We start from the raw sequence: 22,354 nt of genomic DNA on the forward strand, positions 1-22,354 counted from the left end.
CAAGATTTCCTCTTGCCAGAGCTTAGGAGTGATAGAGAACATCTGTATTCCCAGGGCTCAAGAGGCTGAGACAGGTAGATTATGAGTCTGAGGGGAGCCTGGGTTACAAAAGGAGACCCCGATTCAAAGCCCTGGTTTTGGGAAGATGGTTCAGTCAGTAAAGAGTTCTCTATACAGACGTGCTTACCTGAGTCAGTGTCCACTGTGCACAAGAAAAGCCGGCACAGTAATGTGTGTCCGGCATCCCAGTGTGGAGGCAAAGAGGAGGATATTGGGGGCTCGCTGGCCAGTCTAGCCAGATCAGTGAGCCCCAGGGACAGTGACAGACCCTGTCTCCCCAAAATAAGGTGGAGAAACAATTTAGGAGACAGACACCGATGTCAACCTCTGGCCTCTACAGCACATGGACCAGCCAATACACAGAAGAACACAAATACACATACACAACACATACACACACACACGCCAATACCAACTCCCTCTGAGTGCAGAATGCTGTCTGGTGTGATGTGGAGCCAGCAGAGGACTCAGCTGCCTTCTAACTTACTGCGCAGTTCTGGGTAAAGGAGTCCACGGCAGATACTCTTTCCCTCGAAGCAGGAGATCAGCCCTGCTGTAACTCCATCACAGAGCTCTGAAGGTCCGATGGAGAGATGTGCAGACACCTCTTTTCTGGAGCACCGTACGTCTCAAGTGTGGAAGAAGCAAGGGTCACTTGGGGAGACACAAATAACACCCCAGAATGTGGAGGGAAACAGATCAACAGTGACAGAAAGAGAAAGGCCGGTCACCCCATTTTCCTCATACCCTTTAGCTACTTTTGTTGTTGCTGTTTTCTCCATGGTTTGTGCTTACTTTTGTCTTAGACTATATAACCCTTTCTGGCCTGGAACTTGTCAAGTAGGCCAGACCAGGCTGGCCTTGGATTCACAGAGATCTACCTGCCTTTGTCACCTGAGTACTGGGATAAAGGTGTGTACTATTTTTAGTAATATGTATGTATCTGCGTCTGTGTAAGTATGTCCACTTCTGTGCCAGTGCCTGCAGAGGCCAGAGGCATTGGATCCCATGCAGCTGGAGCTCAGGGCAGGTGTGAGCTTCCTGGTGTGCATGCTGGGAACCCAATTTGTCTGCCAGAGCAGTCCATGCTCTTAACCACTGAGCCATCGCTCCAACTCATCCTTTAGCTTTTTAAACACGCTTCCAGATTTCTCTATTTATTTTAGCCCAGCATATGCCTTTGAGGTACATGGGCAATTTGTCTAAGCCAACACATTATAGATGAGGTATACTAGGTGCTAAACTGTAAACACCATCTCTCAAGGCTTCATGAAGGCATGAAAAAGATTGGTTAGTTGGTGGGTCTAACCAATGAGGCTTAGATTTCAAATCCCAACATATGCCATCTCCGTTCTTGAGCGGGTGCTCGCCCTTTCCCCTTTATATATACACGATAATGTTGAACAGATCTCAACAGATGCTTTTTCCCCTGGTATATATGTTGGGGGAAGGAAAGTTTAACCCAGTGTCTTGCTTAGGGATGGCTTTTATAAGAGAGGGATGTTAGGATAGGAGGACTGCAGGGCGCTGTGAGAGGCCAAGAATAATAAATGCGCACCATTTGGGAGAATGCAGAGCATCCATTAGCTCTCAGTTCAGGCAAGCTCTCCAAAAACACGGCTCTAAATGGCAGAGCTACTTGGCTATAAACTTTAATGTTTACTTCAGAACCTGATCTTCACCAAAAATTTGAGGGAATTTAAGAAAGGGGACTTCTGAGTTTGATGTCACCATCTGAAAGAGAGTAAAATATTAGGAGCATGAGGATACTTCTGCTCAGGGAATTGCACCTCCCACTCCGCATCACGCTCCTTCTAGAAAGTAGAGGCTCTGCAGGTCCAACTATGAAGACACCCGGTGCAAGCGGGCATGTCCTGCTAGGCACAGGGAAGGCTATACACATAAACACCAGTCTTCCCTACGGTCTTCTTAAAGCCACACTTCTGAGTTCCCTTAGCAGGAAAAGCTGCTCCCCCCTCAGGCTGTGGATGGCGTTCATGGGTCCTGTCAGCACATCATGGGCTGTTTATGCCTGCCTCCAAAGCAGCAGAGAAGTAATGAAGATAAATGGAATCTAATAGATGGATCTCTACCCACTGAGATCGAGCCATTAATTAGCACATGAATATTTAGGAGCTGTTGCCTTGCTTCTCACTGCAGAAGGTGTCTGGGAGATTTTGCTACAAATGCAAATAGGGGTCTGGGCTTGAGAACCAGAAAGAATCAGGGCAGAGAGTTGAGAGCGGGCAAGTTCCAAGCTCCCTTGTTAACTGGTGTGATTGGCTGCGTTTTGTAACAGGTCTCAAACTGTGTGGTTTTATTTGCTTATCTGAAAGGGGCTTCAAGGATCTCTCTGGGTTTTGAAATTATGACTATGAAGAAGAAGGCTGCAGGGAGGGGTGGCTCCCATTTTACACAGTCTTCTCAGCCTAACCTGCCTCTGGGTTCCGGGGCCTCTTAGTCCAGACAGCACGCACTCTGGGAGGCAATCCCACTTGGATCAGGCTCAGTCTCACAGTATAACTTAGGTTTTCACCACCCACCCCAGCCTCCTATCCCAGGATGTCCTCATCTGGCCTCTGTGAAACACTCTTCACTGTACAATCTGAAGGACAAGGGTTCATACCCCACAGGTCAAACATTTGGCCAAAGGGAGAAGGAGACTGGCAGAGAATCTTCCCGTACAGGACAGATGGACCAGTCTAACCAGCAGCTTTCTTTATGACCTTGTAGAATACGAGCCCCACGGGAGCACAGGGGTTACCACTTACAAAGCGACGGCCAGCTCATGCAGCCCCCCTTCCTTCTCTGTCCCATTCTCCCTGTCCCCCAGTTTTTTTTTCTCTCAAATAAAGAGTTAGCGTGTGAACTTGGGCTCCAGGGGACTTTGGTTTGTGAAAAATGAGCCAGTATCCTGTGCTCAGGAACCAAAGGAACACATGTGAAATTTGGTGCTCAGTCCTGTTCTTGACTCGTGACTGTTCCAGGAAAGGGAGCTCCACTCGGCACGTGTTTTCATCCGTTTGTCTATCTATAGAAAGAGACACAATTCCCTTCAAAAAAAAAAAATCTTCAAAAGAGGGGAAGGACAGACAAGACATGGATCCCTCTCTGAGACTCTTTCTGTGTGGGGGAAACAACCCACGTTCTCTTTTCCAGGGCCAGCTGTTTAACCTGAATCCTCAACTCAACAACAATTTCTGCTGACTTCCTAAGCCTTTGACTGTCTCTCCTGTCACCATTCCCTGCTGCTACTCATAGGCTTTTGATACTGGCCTTCTTCAGGAAGTAAATCTGAAGGAAATTCTTATGCATTTCAACATGACCTCACCAGAGAATAAGTCCTAGTCCATGAGAAAGAAATGCCAGTTTCTCTAACAGAAACCTGAATTCTGAGATTCTACAAAAAGTACTCATTTGTTGGTTCTGAGTTATTTTCTTAAGTCCCATGTCTTTTAAGCTTATACAAAGCTGAATTTGGAGGCCCCGGCCATTTCCACCAATCCAGCATGCGTCCCTCAGTCTGGGTCCTTATCTTCTTCTGGTCAGAAACCTTGTTCCCCATGTAGGGCTGGGTATAGGGCCCAGGATAGCCCAATCTTATTATCTTTACCCTTCAAAACTACAGTGAGTGGCAAGGGTGTCTAGACCCAGGCTACAGAACTCACGTGATTTCTGTGTTTTTGTTTGTTTGTTTTTGTTTTTTTGTTTTGTTTTGTTTTTGGTGGTAGGGTTGAGATAGGATTTCTCTGTGTAGCCTTATCTGGAACTCACTCTATAAATCAGATTGTCCTCAAACTCACAGAGATTCACCTGCCTGTCTCCTGACATGGAAGGCTCCCTTATTCCTTAACCAGAAGCTACAGAGGTAGAATCACAAAGTTTTCACTAAGGAAGATCACCACCTACCATGTTGAGAAGGTACCCAAAAGGATGGAGCCAAGACCAAAGGGAAACAAAAAGGAGAAATGGATAGAGAATATAGCATCTTGATCTCATCAATTGTCAGCTCCAGTCTCTGAGCATCATGTAGTCCAGGAGTTCATTTTTATCTCAGAGGGAGCCCAATTTCTTACTAATAATCCAATGCTTCGCTTAAACTGGCTGAAATTGAGTTTCTGTCACTTGCAATCAAAGAATTCTGGCAAATACAGGTCTATATCAGAAGCAACGCCTTTGCTCTGCCTTAATACACTTTGCTATTTTTCTTTCTTCCCTGTCCGAAAGAATTGCTCTGGTTCAGAGATGAAGCAGGACTTTGCAGCTGCCCGTGCCCTCACTAGTTAAGCTGGACTTAGGGATGGATTTGTTTGGACTCTGATCTGTCCACCACTCCATTTTTCGTGTCATATAGGGATTTTGTTTGGATGTTCTCACAAGCCAGAATGGAAAGCTCCAGCGTAAACCAAGAGAAGTCAGCCCAACCAGTGTGTGCTGCTTGCTTTCATGCACGCAGCCGATAGAAGGAAAAATGAAGTGTTTCAGTGTTGTTTAGCCTGGTTCTGAATCCGTGTCAGGTGAGTGGAAAGCTTGGCTTTTCACCACGGACTTTCATGATCGTTTATTTTCATGGTGTCCAGACACATAGACAGCTGAGTAATTACATAGCATGGAAGCACCGAATTGAACTCAATAATTACACGGACGCTTCAGCGTGGGGAATAAAGAGTTACCAAAATAACACATTGTTCCTGACAGAATGGGAGGAAATCATAGTTCTGGAGCAGCTGCCTTCCTTGAACCTCACGCCCAGCCCGGGGCTCTGGGTAGTTTTGTTACTGTGCACACAGATGTGAAAACAGCTTAAGACTCTAAGAAACGCACTCCTGTGAGTGGGGCCTTCCCGTCTGAGGAGTATTATGTGAGTTCCTTTTTCCTCTTATTATTATTTGTATTTCTCTTTTTGTTTTTGTTGCTACTGTTGTCTGTTTGTTAAAGACAATGTTTTTGTTTATTGTTTTGTTTTGTCTTGTTATTTATTTGAGAAAGGGCCTCACTATATAGCCCAAACTGGCCTGGAACTCACCATATAACCCCGTTTGGCCTCAGATTCCCTACAATCCTCTTGTCTTGGCCTCCCAAATGCCAAGATTATAAGTATGAGCTCTTACTTGAAAAAAAAATCTGTTACAAAAATTGATTTTTATGTAATTGTCATTCTCGCTTCTGACATGTTTTCTTCATATCATGGGGCCTATATCCTGACTGTAGATTGTGAACAGGTCCAAGATGAGACCGTACTGGTCATAATTGATGTAAACCAACCCATTGCTTTATGTGTTTGTTCCAGGGTGCTGGTGAGTACACACACACACACACACACACACACACACACACATATATATATACTAAACTCTCTCTTACACACACACACACACTCACAAATGGTAGCAAATATTTCTTGCCTCATTATTTCCCCTTGGATCTCTGAGAACAGTCCCAGCCCTTCCTAGCCAGGCCCATTGATTAATCTACCCTGGGATAACACAACTATGACCCTGTGATTAATACTTCTCCCACAATCACTAGCTGATAGAGAATTGAGTGTGGGTTATTTTTATGTTTTTTTTTTTTTTTACAAGAGGGGAAACCCCACATACTGTATGGTGTCCCTATCTATGCCAAGCCTCTGGATTCCTGTATCAGGGTGTTAATTCCACAGACAGTACCTAAAGCAGACCTACAGAAAACTGTTCAAAAGATGATACAGAGTGATGCAAAGGGATGCAGGGAGAGCTCTAACCACAGAGAGGAGTGGCTCTCTTCAGCAGGCGTTAGACATATACTAGACAGATACCGCAGGAGATTCTATAGAACAGTAACTAAAATACTGCAAAGCCCGTCTTCCTATCTGACACACCTAAAGTCGCTGCGGGTAGAAATTGTCAGTGCAAATGAAGGCAAGGAGGGCGGTGGGAGGCAAGCATGCTGGTGGGGGTCTGCTCGGAGACGTCTAACAGATATAGTGATTCTGCACAAGGAGAAACATCCCCATGCCAGAACCAGAAGAGAATCGGCATTTGAGTGTGGCAGCAGAGTAAGGAGATAAACATATGACCTCCCTGGGTACCAGTGCACTTAGGAGCAAGCAGGGAAGTCACTTACATTTTCAGAGCTTTAGTCCATTATTATCATGGAAGGACATGGTGGCATGCAGGCAAGCATTGGTCCTGGCTATATCTTGATCAGAAGGCAACAGGAAGTGGACTGTTTCACAGGGCATGGCTTGCGCATGTATGAGACCTCAAAAGCCCGCCTCCACAGTAACACTTCCTCTGACAAGACCATACCTCCTCCAACAAGGCCGCACCTCCTCCAACAAGGCCACATCTCCCATTAGTGCCGCTCCACTTGGGGGCCATTTCCCTTCAAGCCACCACAACTATTATTCCTGAAACTGATTAGTTCAGTTTTCTAGTTACTTTCTTGTTGCTGTGAAGAGACTCCATAACCAAGGCTGTTTTTAAAGGAAAATATTTAATTGGGAGCTTGCTCCTAACTTCAGAGAGTGGGTTTTTGACCATCACAGTGAGGAACACAGCAGCAGGCAAGCAACCATGGCACCAGAGCAGGAGCTGAGAGCTCACATTTAATCAGCAAGTAGTAGAAGTGGCAGGCAGACAGGGAAGGAAGGAGGGAGGGTGGGAGAGAGAGAGAAGGGGCTTTTGAAACCTCAAAGCCCATCCCTTGTGACACCTCCTCCAACAAGGACATATCCCCTAATCATTCCAAACAATTAAACCAATTGGTGACCATGCATTCAAATATATATATATGGGGCCATTCTATTCAAACCACCACACTCAGTTACCTATATAGCCCAGTATACTATATCAATAATCCTGGAACCTCAGGCTCCCTCAGACTCAGCTGCTATACACTCTCTTCTCAATATTCAACAACTGAGCCTTTAAGGACTGGACCAAACACTGACATGGCCACCTTACAGGTCTAGACACTCTCAACAAAACAGATCTACAGACCAAACAATGCCTTTTCCCAGATGTCCCAAGAGTTAATCTTGTTCCTTCCAGAGAAAGAGATAAAAATGTTTTACTTTGTCAATGCAGTTATATCATGTATGTTCCTAATTGTTTCCATGTGATTGTATGAATGTCATTCTATGTTGACACAGCATGGTGAAAAATCACAATATACCCCCAAGTAGGTACAAAGAGCCAAGTGACAAACCTGGTACCACTTCAGATTTTTTCATGCTGAAATTATTACTTTATTTTTTTTCCTATTTTTATATTCTTTATTTCTTGGCTTGTGAACTTAAAAAATACACATGTGTGAGTGTAAATGTGGTTGGAAATGTAGTAAAAGGCCCCTAAACTATGTGCTTATAAGCTGAGGCACTCTTATATTAAAAAAAAATCAAAATGGCACCTTTGGATCTCTTATATGTTTTGTTAAATATTTCTATAAATTTTTAAATTTTATTTAATGTGTATGCATATTTCTGGTGTGTATGTATGTGTATATGGTGTGTGTATGTATGGTGTGTATGTGCAGTGTGTGCGTGTGTGTGTGTGTGTGTGTGTGTGTACAGTGCATGTGTGCCATGGTGAGCACACGGGGATGAGAAGACAACCTTCAGAAGGTGGTTCTTCTGCCCTGCGTTCTGAGGACTAACCTCATGTCACCCCCAGGCTTTGCTGGCAAGGACTTTTACTGTGGCGCCCTCTCACTGGCCCAACTCTCTCACAGACTCCTTCAACTGCTATTTGTTTGTACAAAGCAGCGTTCATAAGAGTCATAAAACTTTCATTAAGCTATATAATTTAACATTGGATACACAAATTTTGATAATGGTTCCTTCCAGTTTCTAGAAATAATTCTATTTCATTTTTAATAGTCACGATTAAAAATAACTTTAAAAAAACATAAAAACACCTCTAGGCAACAGGCACCACAAATCCTGATGAAAGGGTCTAGAGAGGCAGTTCCACAGCTGGGGGAACACACTGCTCTTGAGGGTGAGGCAAGTTCGGGTCTGCAGCACCTAAGGCAGCTCACAATTGTGTGACTCTTCAGCAGTTGTGAAGAGTCCATGGGCACTACCCGCCCCCCCCCCCACACACATTCTGTCTTACTTAGGGTTTCTATTGCTGTGAAGAGACACCATGACCACAACAACACTTACAGAGAAGAGCATTTAATTGGGACTGGCTTACAGTTCAGAGGTTCAGTTCTTTACCACCATGGCAGGTGGCATACAGGTAGGCATGGAGCTGAAGATGGAGCTGAGAGTTCTACATCTTGAAAGCAACAAGAAGTGAACTGGTCTCACTGGGGTGGTTCATATATGATAATACAAAACCTGCCTCCATAGCGACACACTTCCTCCAGCGAGACTACACAGGTGTCTTGTGGTCCACTCACTCTACGCCTCTTAATAGTGCCACTCCCTGTGGGAGGTATTTTCTTTCAAACCACCACATACCACTCCCTAGCCCCCAAAGACTTATAGTCATATCATAATGCAAAAAATGTATACAGTCCAACTTCAAAAATCCTCATAGTCTCTAACAGTCTCTATAATGTTTAGAAGTCCAAAGTTCAAAGTCTCTTCTGGGATTTATGTGATCTCTTAACTGTAACCCCTTGTAACATCAAAATCAAAAAGCAGATCCCATACTTACAGCATACAATGGCACAGGGTGTACATTACTATTCTAAAACATAGAGAAGGGAGCAGAGTGCAGAGATACTAAACCAAAGCAAGATTAAAAACCAGCCAGGCAAACTCTGCATCTCCATGTCTCAAAATATTCTCCGCTTCTCCAGCTCCCATTAGCTCTGTCGACTTCAGCACACTTCTTTCTCTTGGGCTCGTTCCAGCAAGTATCCCAGGCTCTGGCATCTCTAATGTTTTGAGGTCCTCAAGGCAACCCAGACTTCTAAGCTTTTCTTTAGTTCCTTTTCACAAGTTGAAAAGTTTGCGGAGTTGGATCTTGCCCTGGGATCACCACTCCCTTTATTCTATTTCTTTGTGTTCTTTGTTAAAATTGTTTTTACTGACCTAAAAAAAGGATAACAAGCCTACAGTCCACAACCCCAGAGAACCTAGACAACAAAGAGGACCATAGAGAGACATCATGGATCCACTTAGGAAGGAGAAAAGATCTCCTGAGTAAATTGGAAGGGGGGACAAGGGGAGGATAAAGGGGAGAGGGGAAGAAGGAGGGGAGTGGGAAAAATTTATTCTACTTCTTAATCTGTTTATTTCCTTGAACACAGGATTTGGCTCCAGACCAGTTCCTATTGCCTACAAGATGAAGGACTCTCAGCCACTTCTCTCCAGCACCATGTCTGCCTATACACCACCGTGGCCTACCATGATGATAATCCTCTGAAACTGAAAGCCACCCCAATTAAATATTTTCTTTCAAAAGAGTTTCCATGGTCATGGTGTCTCTTCACAGCAGTACAAACCCTAAGGCACACATACACAAGCATACATATAATTTTTAAAAATTAAATCTCAGCTAGCGACCTCTGAGAGAGCAGGCCTGAGTCAGCCACCTCAGAGGAGGCAGGCCCCAGCCATTGACCTCTGTGGAAGCAGAGCCAGGGACTTATGCAGGAGCAGGCCCGTGACAGCAACCTCCATGGGAACAGACCTGAACAACCTCCAGGATTGCAGAGAGACCTGCAGGAGTGCCAAGTGACCTCAGGGAAGACTGGAACTGTGCTCCTGATTCCACCACAAGGAAAAACCATGTGAGCCATAGCCCTGGAAGAATGATCATCAGAGACACGTACCCAACTACACCAATCAGAAGAAAAGATGGGTAGACAACAACATAAGAGCACATTCAACCCCACAAAGTGCAACATGGCACCACCAAAAACTAGTGACTACAACAGCAAGACTTGAACACCCCAATACAGATGAAACTAAAGAAAAGGACCTAAAAATAACTTTAGAAAAATGTTTGAGGCCCTTAAAGAGGAAATGAAAAATTCCTTCAAAGAAATGAGGGAAAAGACAAACAAAATATTGGAAGAAATTAATAAATCTCTTAAAAGAAAACCAAGAAAAAACAATCAAACAGGGGAAAGAAATGATTCAAGACTTGAAAATTTAAATAGAAACAATAAAGAAAACATAAACTGAGGGAATTCTAGAAATGGAAACTATGGGGAAACAATCAGGAACCATAGTGCAAGCATAAATAGTAGAATACAGGAGATGGAAGAGAGAATCTCTAGTGTTGAAAATATGATAAAGGAAATAGACTCATCAGTCAAAGAAAATGTTAAATATAACAAAAGTTGACACAAAATATCCAGGAAGTATGGGTACCATGGAAAGACCAAATCTAAGAATAATAGGGATAGAAGATAGAGAAGAAGTCTAACTTAAAAGCACAGAAAATATATTCAACAAAATCATAGAAGAAAACCTTCCTTACCTAAAGAAAAATATGCATATGAAGATTCAAGAAGCTTACAGAAAACCAAATAGACTGGATCAAAAAAGTTCCCTCACCATATAATAATCAAAACACTAAACATACAGAATAAAGAAAGAATATTAAGAACTGCAAAAGAAAGAGGCCAAATAATATAGAAAGGCAAACCTATCAGAATTACGCCTGACTTCTCAGTGGAAACAATGAAAGCCAGAAGGTCCTGGTTAAATGTTATGCAGACATTAAGAGGCCACAGATGTCAGCTCAGACTACTATACCCAGCAAAACTTTCAATCACTATGGATGGAGAAAATAAGATAGTCCATGACAGAACCAGACTTAACCAATACCTAGCCACAGAACCAGAACTAATCAAAGTAATAGAAGAAAAACTTTAACCCAAGGAAATCAGCTACATCTACAAAAACACAGATAATAGATGATCTCACAGAAGCAAATCCCAAAGTAGGGGAAAATCACACACAATAACATCACCAACAACAAAAACTAAAACAACAGGAACTAGTAATCATTGGATGTTAATATTTCTTAATATAAATGGACTCAACTCACCTATTAAAAAACATAGGCTAACAGATTGGATACAAAAACAGAATCCATCTTTCTGCTGCATATAAGGAACACACCTCAAACTCAAAGACAAACTTTGAGTAAAGTGTTATAAAAAATTTTTTTTAATCAAATAGACCTAAGAAACAGGCTGGTGTAGCTATCCTAGTATCCAACAAAATAGACTTCAAACTAAAATCAATCAAGAGACAAGGACATTTCATATTTGTCACAGGAAAAATTCATCAAGAGGAAATCTCAATACTGAACACCTATGCCCCAAATACAAGGGCATCCTCATATGTAAAAGAAACACTACTTATGTGGGAGTCCCCTCTGTATGATGTAATTACCATTAATGAATAAAGAAACTGCATTGGACCTATAGCAGTGCAGAATTTAGCTAGGCAGAGAAAACTAAACTAAATGCTGGGAGGAAGAAAGCAGAGTCAGTGAGAAGCCATGGAGCCACCAGAGACAGATGTGCTGAAACTTTGCTGGTAGGCAGATTCAATGCAATGCCAATAAAAATCCCAGCAAAGTTCTTCATAGGCCTCAAAAGAAAAATACTCAACTTCATAAGGAAAAAAAAAAAACAAACCTAGAATAGCTGAGACAATCCTGTACAATAAAGGAACTTCTGGAGGCATCACAATCTCTGACTTCAAACTTTACTACAGTGCTATAGTAATAAAAACAGCCTGGTATTGGCATAAAAACAGACTCGAGGATCAATGGAACCAAATTGAAGATCCAGATATCAATCCACACACCTACGAACACCTGACTTTTGACAAAGAAGCAAAATATAAAAAACAAGCATATTTAACAAATGGTACTGGCATAACTGAATATCAACATGTAGAAAAATGAAAATGGATCTATATCTATCGCCATGAACAAAACTTAAGTCCAAATGGACCAAGGACCTCAACATAAAGTCACCCACACTGAACCTCATAGAAGAGAAAGTGGGAAGTACACTTGAATGCATTGGCACAGGAGACCACTTCCTAAATATAACCCCAGGAGCACAGACACTGAGAGCAACAGTTAATAAATGGGACCTCCTGAAACTGAAAAGCTTTTGTAAAGCAAAGAACATGATCAGCAAGACAAAATGTCAGCCTACTGAATGAGAAAGGATCTATCCCCACATTGGACAGAGGGTTAACTTCCAAAATATACAAAGAACTCAAGAAATGGGTCATTAAAAGAACAAATAATCCAATAAAAAAATGGGGTACAGACCTAAACAGAGAACTCTCAACAGATGAATCTAAAATGATTGAAAGACTCTTAAGGAAATGTTCAACATCCTTAGTCATCAGAGCAATGCAAATCAAAACAACTATAACAGTCCATCTTACTCCTGTCAGAATCGCCAAGATAAAAAACACTGATGACAATTTATGCTGGAGAGGATGAAAGGTAAAGGGAACACTGTTCCATTGCTGGTGGGAGTGCAAACTGGTACTGTTGCTCTGGAAATCAGTATGGCTATTTCTCAGAAAATTAGGAACAACCTACCTCAAGATGCAGCAATACCACTATTGGGTATATACCCAAAGGATGCGCAATCATACCACAAGGGCATGTGCCCAACTGTGTCCATAGCAGCATTATTTGTAGTAGCCAGAACTGCAAACAATGTAAATGCCCCTCAACTGAAGAATGAATAAAGAAAATATGGTACATTTATACAATGGAGTACTAAACAGTGGAAAAATATAATTACATCTTGAAATTTTGTGGGCAAATGAATGGATCTAGAAAACATATTCAGTGAGGTAACGCAGACCTAGAAAGACAAATATAATATGTACTCATTCGTAAGTGACTTTAGACATAAAGTAAAGAAAAAGCAAGCCTACAATTCATAACCCCAGAGAATCTAGACAACGAGGACCCTAAGAGAGACATACATGGATCTAATCTACATGGGAAGTAGAAAAAGATAAGATCTCCTGAGTAAGTTGGAAGCATGAGGACCATGGGACAGGGTAGAAGAGGAGGGAGGAGGAAGTGAGGGGAGCAAAGAAAAATATATAGCTCAATAAAAACAATAAAAAAGAAAATACAACTTCCACCATGTTAACTTTCTAAGATTCGGAGGTTGTGTCTGCTACAAGATTTAGCCAATCCTGATAGAAGTTCATAAACGTAGGATGAAAATAGGAAATAGGTTTGTACAATTATAGATCAAAGGAACTGGAAATCTAATGAGTTAAATGTAAGAAGGTGAAATTTAGAACAAAACATTTTTTATAAGGGAATATCGTCTTTAAAAAAAAGTAAATCTTAAAAACAAAACCTGATTGGGCTAATTGTTATGGATTTCTTCTTCAGAAAGATTTTTAGAAAACAAATGTTGAGTGTAGTGTTGTATTAAGGCCGTGATATTGGACATAAATGCCAAATTCCTCTGTGTTAAATTTCCTTTTCATAATGGAGACTACAGGAGATAAAATTCAACAACAACAAACAATAACATTCAAAATTTAGGTAAGCTTACAATAAAAATATAATATTTTCTGCACATAATAAAATAATTGTTATTAGGTCTTAAGACAATGATCACTACGAATACCTTATTTTTAGAATAAACTTTGATTCAGGTTTATAGCATTAAGATGAAAAACATTACCTCTCTACCTGTGCTCTCCTTTCTCAAAAACAAGTTTTTCAAGGCTCTTATCTTGTCCGGTTTAATATTTTTTTGTGTGTGTTTTTGAGAGAGGGTTTCTCTGTAACTTTGGAGCCTGTCCTGGAAACTAGTTCTTGTAGACCAGGCTGGCCTCAGACTCACAGAAATCCACCTGCCTCTGCCTCCTGAGTGCTGGGATTAAAGGCCTGCTCCATCACCACCCGGCTTTAAATTTTTTTTAAGTAGTGATTCTTTATTTTTTAAGAAGAAAAAAAAAGCTATTAGTGCCTTCTCTGATGGAGGAAGGTCATTGGCTAATAAAGGCACTGCCCTGGCCCATTTTATTGGTTAGAGGATAGGTGGGAGGAGAAAACAGGACAGAACACTGGGAGGAAGAGGAAGTGAGGTCAGAGACTCCACAGCTCTCTCGGGAGCAGACGCCTGAGAGAGACGCCATGCCCCGCTCCCAGGATGAATCTCCGAACCAGGATGGACTAGGCTAGAATCTTCCCGGTAAGACCGGTTCTCACAGATTACTAGAGATGGGTTGATTGGGATGTGAGAATTAGCCTGTAAGTGCTAGAGCTAAAGGGCCAAGCAGTGATTAAATGAATACAATTTGTGTGTTGTTATTTCGGGGCATAAGCTAGCCGAGCGGGCGGCTGGGGTGCTGGGGAAGCGGCCCCGCCGCCCTTATTACTACAGTTGGCGCCCAGACGTGTGGACAACTAAACCCACTTAAAAAACCTGAGAAGGCTTAAAAATAAGGGAGCGAGAGTTTAACACAGATTTTTGCTGTTTGTTGGTGGCATGCTGTAGAGAGATTTCCTGATTCAGCAACAGTAGCAGAAAAAAGGCTGTGTCATTTTAAAGCGCGACTTCCTGGGGCTGTGCCGCCATTGTGATCTCTGTCTGGCTCCTGCAGGAAACAGAGCTTTTGAATAGAGCATTTGGAGTAAAGTGCTACGATTTGTTTGATGGCAATTAGACTCGCTGTGTTCTCGGGTCTGCTCTGCTTGCTAGAGGCAAGCGGGAGCCTCATCTAAGAGAGGCTTCCTGACTCAGCTTTAGCTGCAAAAGCCTGCAGCTCATTAAGAGGTCCTGCCACAAAACACTTAAACGGTTAAAGCTGAACGCATGCTTTTCGGTTTTCAGCCGTAGCAGGAAAAAAGCTGCGCCGTTTAAAAATGCCAGCTTTCTGGGCTGTCCTGCCAGGGCAAACTCTGACTGTTTGAGGCAGGAGGGCCGGCTACCAAGAGAGGACGTGAGTGTTGTCTGTTGTAGCTCACTTGCTGGCAGGGACCTTGAAATGCCATACAGTTGTTGCAGTAAACATGGCTACAGCCTGTATATCCGCCATGAGGCTGGAAAGCTAAGGAATGGACTGGATCTAGCTGGCAAAGCCACGCCTTTAGTCCTACTGAGATTGCTTGGTAAATTAAAGATTCGTGTGGCCAGAAAAAGAGAGATATACAGTAAAGAGAGATTCAAAGGCAGAGAAAATTTCTGAATGGTTTAAAGTGTGTTAAAAATATATGCAGACTAAAAGTTGAAGTTCTTAAAGTAAAAAACAAAAAAAAAAAGGAAGAGAGTTGTTGTGTGTGGTAGCACACGCCTTTAATCCCAGTGCCTAGAAGGCAGAGACAAACAGATCTCTGTGAGTTCAAGGTGTAGTAGCTTACACCTTTAATCCCAATGCCTGGGAGGCAGAGACAGGCGGATCTCTGAGAGTTCAAGACAGCCTGGTCTACAGAGTTACTTCAGGTCAAAGATACAGAGAACCTGTCTCAAAAAACAAAAAGTTAAAAGTAAAAATAAACAAAATAGAGGTTAAAATAAAACGAACAAAGATGGAAAATACACAGAGAATCTTGATACTGTATGCTATTATGCTCTCTTTGAATTATTTGAATGCTGAGGAAGGAGCAACAGCTGCTAAAAGATATTTGTTTATAAATGCTGCTGAACTAATCCAACATAGATATTATGAATTTGGATCTAAGGATATGATACTTTGGAAAGGAGTTTCTTATTTTGTTTTCACAGAGGATGAGATGCTGTTCATTTCTTCTATTCCGATTTGGTATGATGGACCACGCCCTCCTGAAGGGTTGGTGTGAACGCCTTCAAAAAATTGCTTCGCTCAACTGCCAACTGAGATGAAACTAGCACATAGGTTATACCATGAAAGACCTAATTAACGACGCCCCCATTCAGCAGGAAGCAGTTTGGAGAGAAAAAACTGCGCCCATGTTCCCAAATATGGTTTATAAACGTTCTTTTACATTTAAAGGGGGATATGATATAGGTATGAATAATTTGCATTAGTATAGATTTTGCTTTATTGATAGAGATTTAAGGTCAATTTTGTTATATATATAAGTGTTTCTGATTTTGATTAAGGTATTGTGATTGTGTAGTTCATTTAAATATGTACTGTATAATTAAGAAATATAGGCTGTTAATGGATAATCATTGATAATAGTAAAGCTTGTAGTCATGTTAGTTAGATTTTCTAGATATATAGAGATATATTTTAGATAGACATTCTTCATGTCTTTCAAAGATTACAGAATAGGACATTTAATGTTTTAATAACTGAGGACTTTTCATGACAATGAGACACTCTGCTCCTGGCAGCACCAATCTACTTCAAGAGGAAGATGGGCATCGAAGAGGCTCGTTATGGAGTTTTGATAGCCATTTGGGCAAGAAACTGCTCTTGCCTGGACTATTGCATAAACTGGACACAGAGAACCCGCAGAGAGAGGACTACTGAACTTGCCTAAGGTGAGATGATCTTTCGGGGTTCCTGATTCATTTTGAAAGAGTCTGCGAGACATTCTGCAGGACACAACAGATAGTGACTGAACTGACTTTGAATTTTCCTGCTTTATGGAAATGTCTGCTGGATACCATGGGCCTGAAGGCTGAAGATGGATGCCCCAACGGTACAAAAGAACTTTGGGTGACTGTCCAGGCAGTGAGATGTCTCTGTCATTTCTAGAGTTTTAAAAGTTGCTTTTTTTCTTGTTTGCTTAGGTAGTATTGTATCTTTCTGGAGTCTTTGATGGAGTTAAGAATAGTTAGTTATAGTTTTCCTTAGTTATGATAAAGATTACTGTAACTTTTACTTGATAACTGTTTTGTTATATGTAATTTTGCTATGTTAAAGCCTTTTTTTTTTGTTTAAACCGAAAAAGGGGAAATGATGGAGGAAGGTCATTGGCTAATAAAGGCACTGCCCTGGCCCATTTTATTGGTTAGAGGATAGGTGGGAGGAGAAAACAGGACAGAACACTGGGAGGAAGAGGAAGTGAGGTCAGAGACTCCACAGCTCTCTCGGGAGCAGACGCCTGAGAGAGACGCCATGCCCCGCTCCCAGGATGAATCTCCGAACCAGGATGGACTAGGCTAGAATCTTCCCGGTAAGACCGGTTCTCACAGATTACTAGAGATGGGTTGATTGGGATGTGAGAATTAGCCTGTAAGTGCTAGAGCTAAAGGGCCAAGCAGTGCTTAAAAGAATACAGTGTCTGTGTAATTATTTTGGGGCATAAGCTAGCCGAGCAGGCGGCCGGGGTGCTGGGAACGCAGCCCCACCGCCCTTATTACTTCACTTCTCGGCTTCCTTAAAGCCTTATCCATAACCAGGCTAGGCCTCTGCACTTACAATCAAGGGTCTTCTGCTTTCTACTAAACATCGTGTCTTTAAAGGTAACAACTTTGAGATTAAGTGTCATTAATACTTTAAAAAAGAAAATTATCTGATCAGCAGTCTAATTTAAAATTGGTAATACAGAATCTTTGTTAATTAAAAATCTATTCTTACATATGGATTTGAGTGTACATGCTTATTTTTTTACATAGTTTATGTGATACCAACTTAGCCACATGGTCAGATAAATTAAAAATTTTAAATCATCCCAAATTTCTCTTATTCTATAATGTAACTGAAAGTTTAAAACACAAATACATGTAATCAAACAGTCTCATCAGGAGGCTGTCTGGTTCACTAATATCTCCACTCTGTCTCCAAGTGACCTAAGATGCCTTTGTCTCTTGGGAAAACATACCGGCCTTTGGGACATGTGGCTCCTTCTCCAAGGTACAGCCTCATCCTCGGGAACAGTGACTCTCATCTGGGGACTCTATATATCAGAGTCCTTTGACTCTGTTATTCCTACAGTCCAAAGACTGGTACAATGCCTTAGCTCTGTGTTTTCAACTTTCCTTGAATAGCTACTGTGTTCACCTACAGAAGTATACATTATACAAAATAAAAACAAAAGTGCCAAAATATTTATCCTGAGAGAACGATGCGTCTTTCTAGCTCACAAGCTATTTATTGTTCTGTAATTTCAGAGCACACTTCTGGGAGGTGTTTAGCAACACTAGCACTGGCAAAAAGGGGATAGTGGCGCCTAGTAATTCTGTGAAGGAAATGGAAAAGCAAGTTTCTGAGCAGAGAAGTCAAAATTGATAAAAGAATAGAAAAAAAAAACCCTCAAAAGCAGGCTGTGTCTAATTCCCTCTGGCCTTACATTGTACATGTTCATACCATTATTGCTGCTTTTCTGTCGAGACTGTTGAGAACTCGGGATCACCCATAGACGGAGCAGGAGGGCTTCTGCGGTGTGATTTCTGGGGCAGGAAGACTCCAGGCCCCCAAATAGGTTCTTCTCCCTGGTTTGACAGGGCACATTAAGGAGCAATTGCCTCAGGTTTCTCTATCTAAATGCAAATAACTCAGGGAAAGATAGTAAGTTATGAGAGTCTTTAGACATCAGAGTGATTAGCTAACTAGCGTGCTTCCCTGGAAGACTCCTGAGGGAACCCGCTACAGAAATGGCCACGGCGTAGGGATCCATCCACAGTAAGCCCCACAGTCTCAATCTCCACCACAGTACGGACTCCAGGGCTGGCCCGTCTGCTTCTCGGGTGTGTGGGAGTTGAGCAGGAGGCTGGGAAGCATCAGAAGCGTCTGCTCTGACAAGCAGAATCGACCACACTGAAGACCTGAGGGGAAGGAGCTACGGATCCATGTCAGAGGTCTTGAGTCTCAGCCAGAAAAGCAGGCAAGGACCTGAGGAGAAAGCTAAGATTCCGGTGATCAAAAAATGATTAGGCTGGAAAAATAGCCAGCCTAATTATTCATGCATGAAAAGGAAATTAAACAACAAGATACCAGATTTACCCATAAAATGAAGGGAAAAAAGGCTATAAAATGACGACACTCGGAGCAGAAGAATACAGATGAAAACGGGCTGCTGGGGGGAATACAAATTGTCTATTTAGCAGCATGGATCAAAAGACCTTAAATGTGTGAACCAGCAATTCTAGCTCCAAGAGCCGACCGGAATAAATAAATGAGCATGTGCATCCAATTCAGCTGTGGGCCTTTTCCCCACAATAGCGCTTGTAATCACAGAGGTACCAGGAATTTTCTAAATGACCGACGACAAAAAAAAAAAAATGGTCATAAATCATGGTTAGAAACCACAGCTGTATACTACTCCTATTTTGAAAGGCCATGAACATATATTTATTAAGAGGGAAAATGATTAATGATCTTCCAGACGACGGCTGTAAACGGGTGTACTGCACACTCAAATCAGGTGTTTTCTGTGTAGGTATCTCTCCTCACCGAGAGCTATTTGCTGACACACGAAGAGTAGCTACAGATGTTGAGAAATCATGACGTCTTTTCTTTTCACTCGTCGTTTAGCTACCCTTCTAGAAACGTCCCCAATAACTATGTTCGCATGCGTTCAATGGGAGGAGAAATTCTCATACGAGGACAACTCTTTTGGTTTGAGCCAAGGATTTTAAATCAGCTTCCCGATGTAGTCCGTAAAACTCTGAGGAAAAGGGATAAGAAATGCGGGAAAAGAGTTTTGAAGCCAATAAATCTCCCCGTAGCATCAAAGGGGAGGAAGGCTGCAGCACCGTTATTTCCACTCAATTGCCTGTGAAAAAAAAAAAAAAAATATGGTTTCAGCAATGTGAACAGCAGGTTTCTCAGCTGAATTGGAAAACTCGCCCCAACAAAGGCAAACGGGGGGGGGAGGGGGCAAGAGAGTTAAAAGCAGCCTTGAAGAAGTGCTTCAATTAACACAAGGTTCATTCAATTAGAGGGGCTGTAGAGTGAGTAGTCGGTCCAGGCTCTCGTCCTCCCACGAGTCTCTATCTGCTCCTCCTATCTGTGGTGGGACTGGGGGGCTGCCTGCACTACTGTGTACTGCGCATTGCACCTGAGCATGGGGCGCCGGCAGCCCCACCACCCGCCAGGACAACTGCACACAGGAACAGTGGGTAGAGAGCAGGTCTTCCTGATTTTGCTAACACTGCACCCAAATTCATCCATTGCTTCACGGAGAGTCCTGCAGTTCAGCACAGCCGCTAGAGCTGGCCACTGAGCGCTCTCCTCCAAGCCCCCTGCTCAGAGCAATCACAGCATCCCAACCCTCAGACATGGCTCCAGCAGGGGGGAAAAGCAGAAGCAAAGGGACTAGGAGAGCTGCCCCCAGGGTTGTTCTCTGGTCCAGGTTCCCCTCCTCTTCACCCTGTTTTTACAAAGAATGGTCTCCCCACTTGACAAGACTTGCTTTGCAATTATTAGTGAGCACAGTGGTACTAGACCTAGAATCCAGCACAAGGAGTGGGTAAGACAAGACGCATCCAGTTGTGGAGTTAACATTTTGGTAGAAGAGACAATGAACAACAGCGAACTAGTAATGAAATGATGATGGGGTGATATGAACAGTGGAGTGAGATGGAGCCCTGGGCCAGCCTAGGGACCGGTAGGTCCTGGGGCATGATGTAAGACCAAAATGCATTCAGTGTGGAATGGGAAGCCAGCTGGGGAGTCTTAGGATGGAGACTAACACTATCTTTATATATATACACATACATATACACATACATGTATACATTTATATAAGTGTGTATGTGTGTATACATATATATGTATATTTATGTATATGTGTGTATATAATTTCTGAACTATTTTTAAAGCTGCTAACTGACGTACTATGGAATTTTACATGAAATCCTTCCAGGGTCTTTATTTAAAATGCATTATAACCTTTTCCCTCACTCCCGTTCAGTTAGATAATGAAAGTGATGGGCATCTGACTAGGAGCTCTGAACCCAGGCAGAAGCATTTTATACAGCAACCGCATACGTAAACTCAAGGGCAAATAAAGTTACCAAGGTAAGGGGATGGAAACTGGTGAGGAAAGACAGTCAACCATGGAGCCAAGCACTGCTAAATTCGCTCTCGGAGTCCTTATTCCCTGCCTGCTACCAGCGCAGTCTTGGCCGGCTTCCATCCTTAGAAGGTGGTGATAAAACGGCATGAAACAAGCATTCCCATAGTTGGAGATTATTGGAATGTATCTAAGCCACCCCTGTGAGTTCCCGAATTGGTACCATGCTGGAGGAGCACGGTAGGGTTTAATTTCGTATCATCACACTGAGCATGCTCAGCTAGGTACCACAGCTTCAGATGAATCAGATAGCAACAATATCTACACGCTTCTTCTCTGTGCATCGTTTATTTCTTTTCCCTGAAAGTGATGAAATTTTAGAAACAGACTTTGGCAAAGAAATGTTCTTATGTTAAATAAAAAGGGGAGGATAGATATCCTAACCCACTCCGATTTCTAAGCACTCTTGAATATCGGTATGACTCTACCAGAACTAAAGAGTGTTGCCTTTTGCTAGAATCTTATGCTGAATTAGTTGTCCAGGTGAGTTGGATCCACCACTAATCCACAGAGGACTTGGCAGAGTGGCGACTGTTCTGCAGGGTGAGTAGTCTGAGGCGCTCTGATGCTGCCCCTGTGACATAAGGCTTGGCATCGTATCATGCAGTCGTCTAGGAGACAGGGCTTCTAACAGCCACTCTTGACTTGATTACAATGTCTGCCCTACAAGTGAATTCATAAACTTTAGAAACCAGTTTCATCAAATTGAGGAGCCTGGAGAAAGTTCTACAGTGTGGAGAGGAGTGTGTGGTGAAGAGACAGGGAAGGTGAAGACGCCACTCAAGAGAAGCTCTTCTGACAGGACTGAGAGGCAATGTTCCAGGATAGACTGGAGACCAAAGACGGGCAGTAAGTTCAAAACCTGGAAGAAAGGTAGGAAGGCCTCAGTGTCCAACAAACCTTCCCATGGGTTTGTCTGCCTTCCAGCCACCCACTTCATCCAATCAAGGTGGCGAGTTACCAAGAAGGAATCGTTCAGGCAAACACCACAGTATTGTGTGCCTGACCATCTCAGCCTTCACTGTCTCAGATAAGCAACTGTAACACTGGGCCATGAGACAGAAATCTCAGCACTGGCACTGGGAGATGGGTCAGCAATTAAGAGTCCTTGTGCCTGCAGGGGCCCTGGATTGGCTCTCCAGCACCCACCTGGTGGCTCACAACCATCCTTAACTCCAGTTCCAAGGGAACCAACACCTTCATCTAAACTCCCTGGGCACCAGGAGCACACATAATATACATACAGACAGACAGATAAAACACCCATAGAATTAATTAATTAAAACAATTCTCCATCATACTTTACCCACCTCTGCCAAACCACAGCCTCTCGCTTATCTGAGGTAAACAAACTTTTATCTTCTTCACTCTTGTCAGTCATT

This window comes from Microtus oregoni, unplaced genomic scaffold (genome assembly GCF_018167655.1).
Source record: "Microtus oregoni isolate MIOR12 unplaced genomic scaffold, Mior012 000004F_ref0000308, whole genome shotgun sequence".
Lineage (NCBI taxonomy): Eukaryota > Metazoa > Chordata > Mammalia > Rodentia > Cricetidae > Microtus > Microtus oregoni.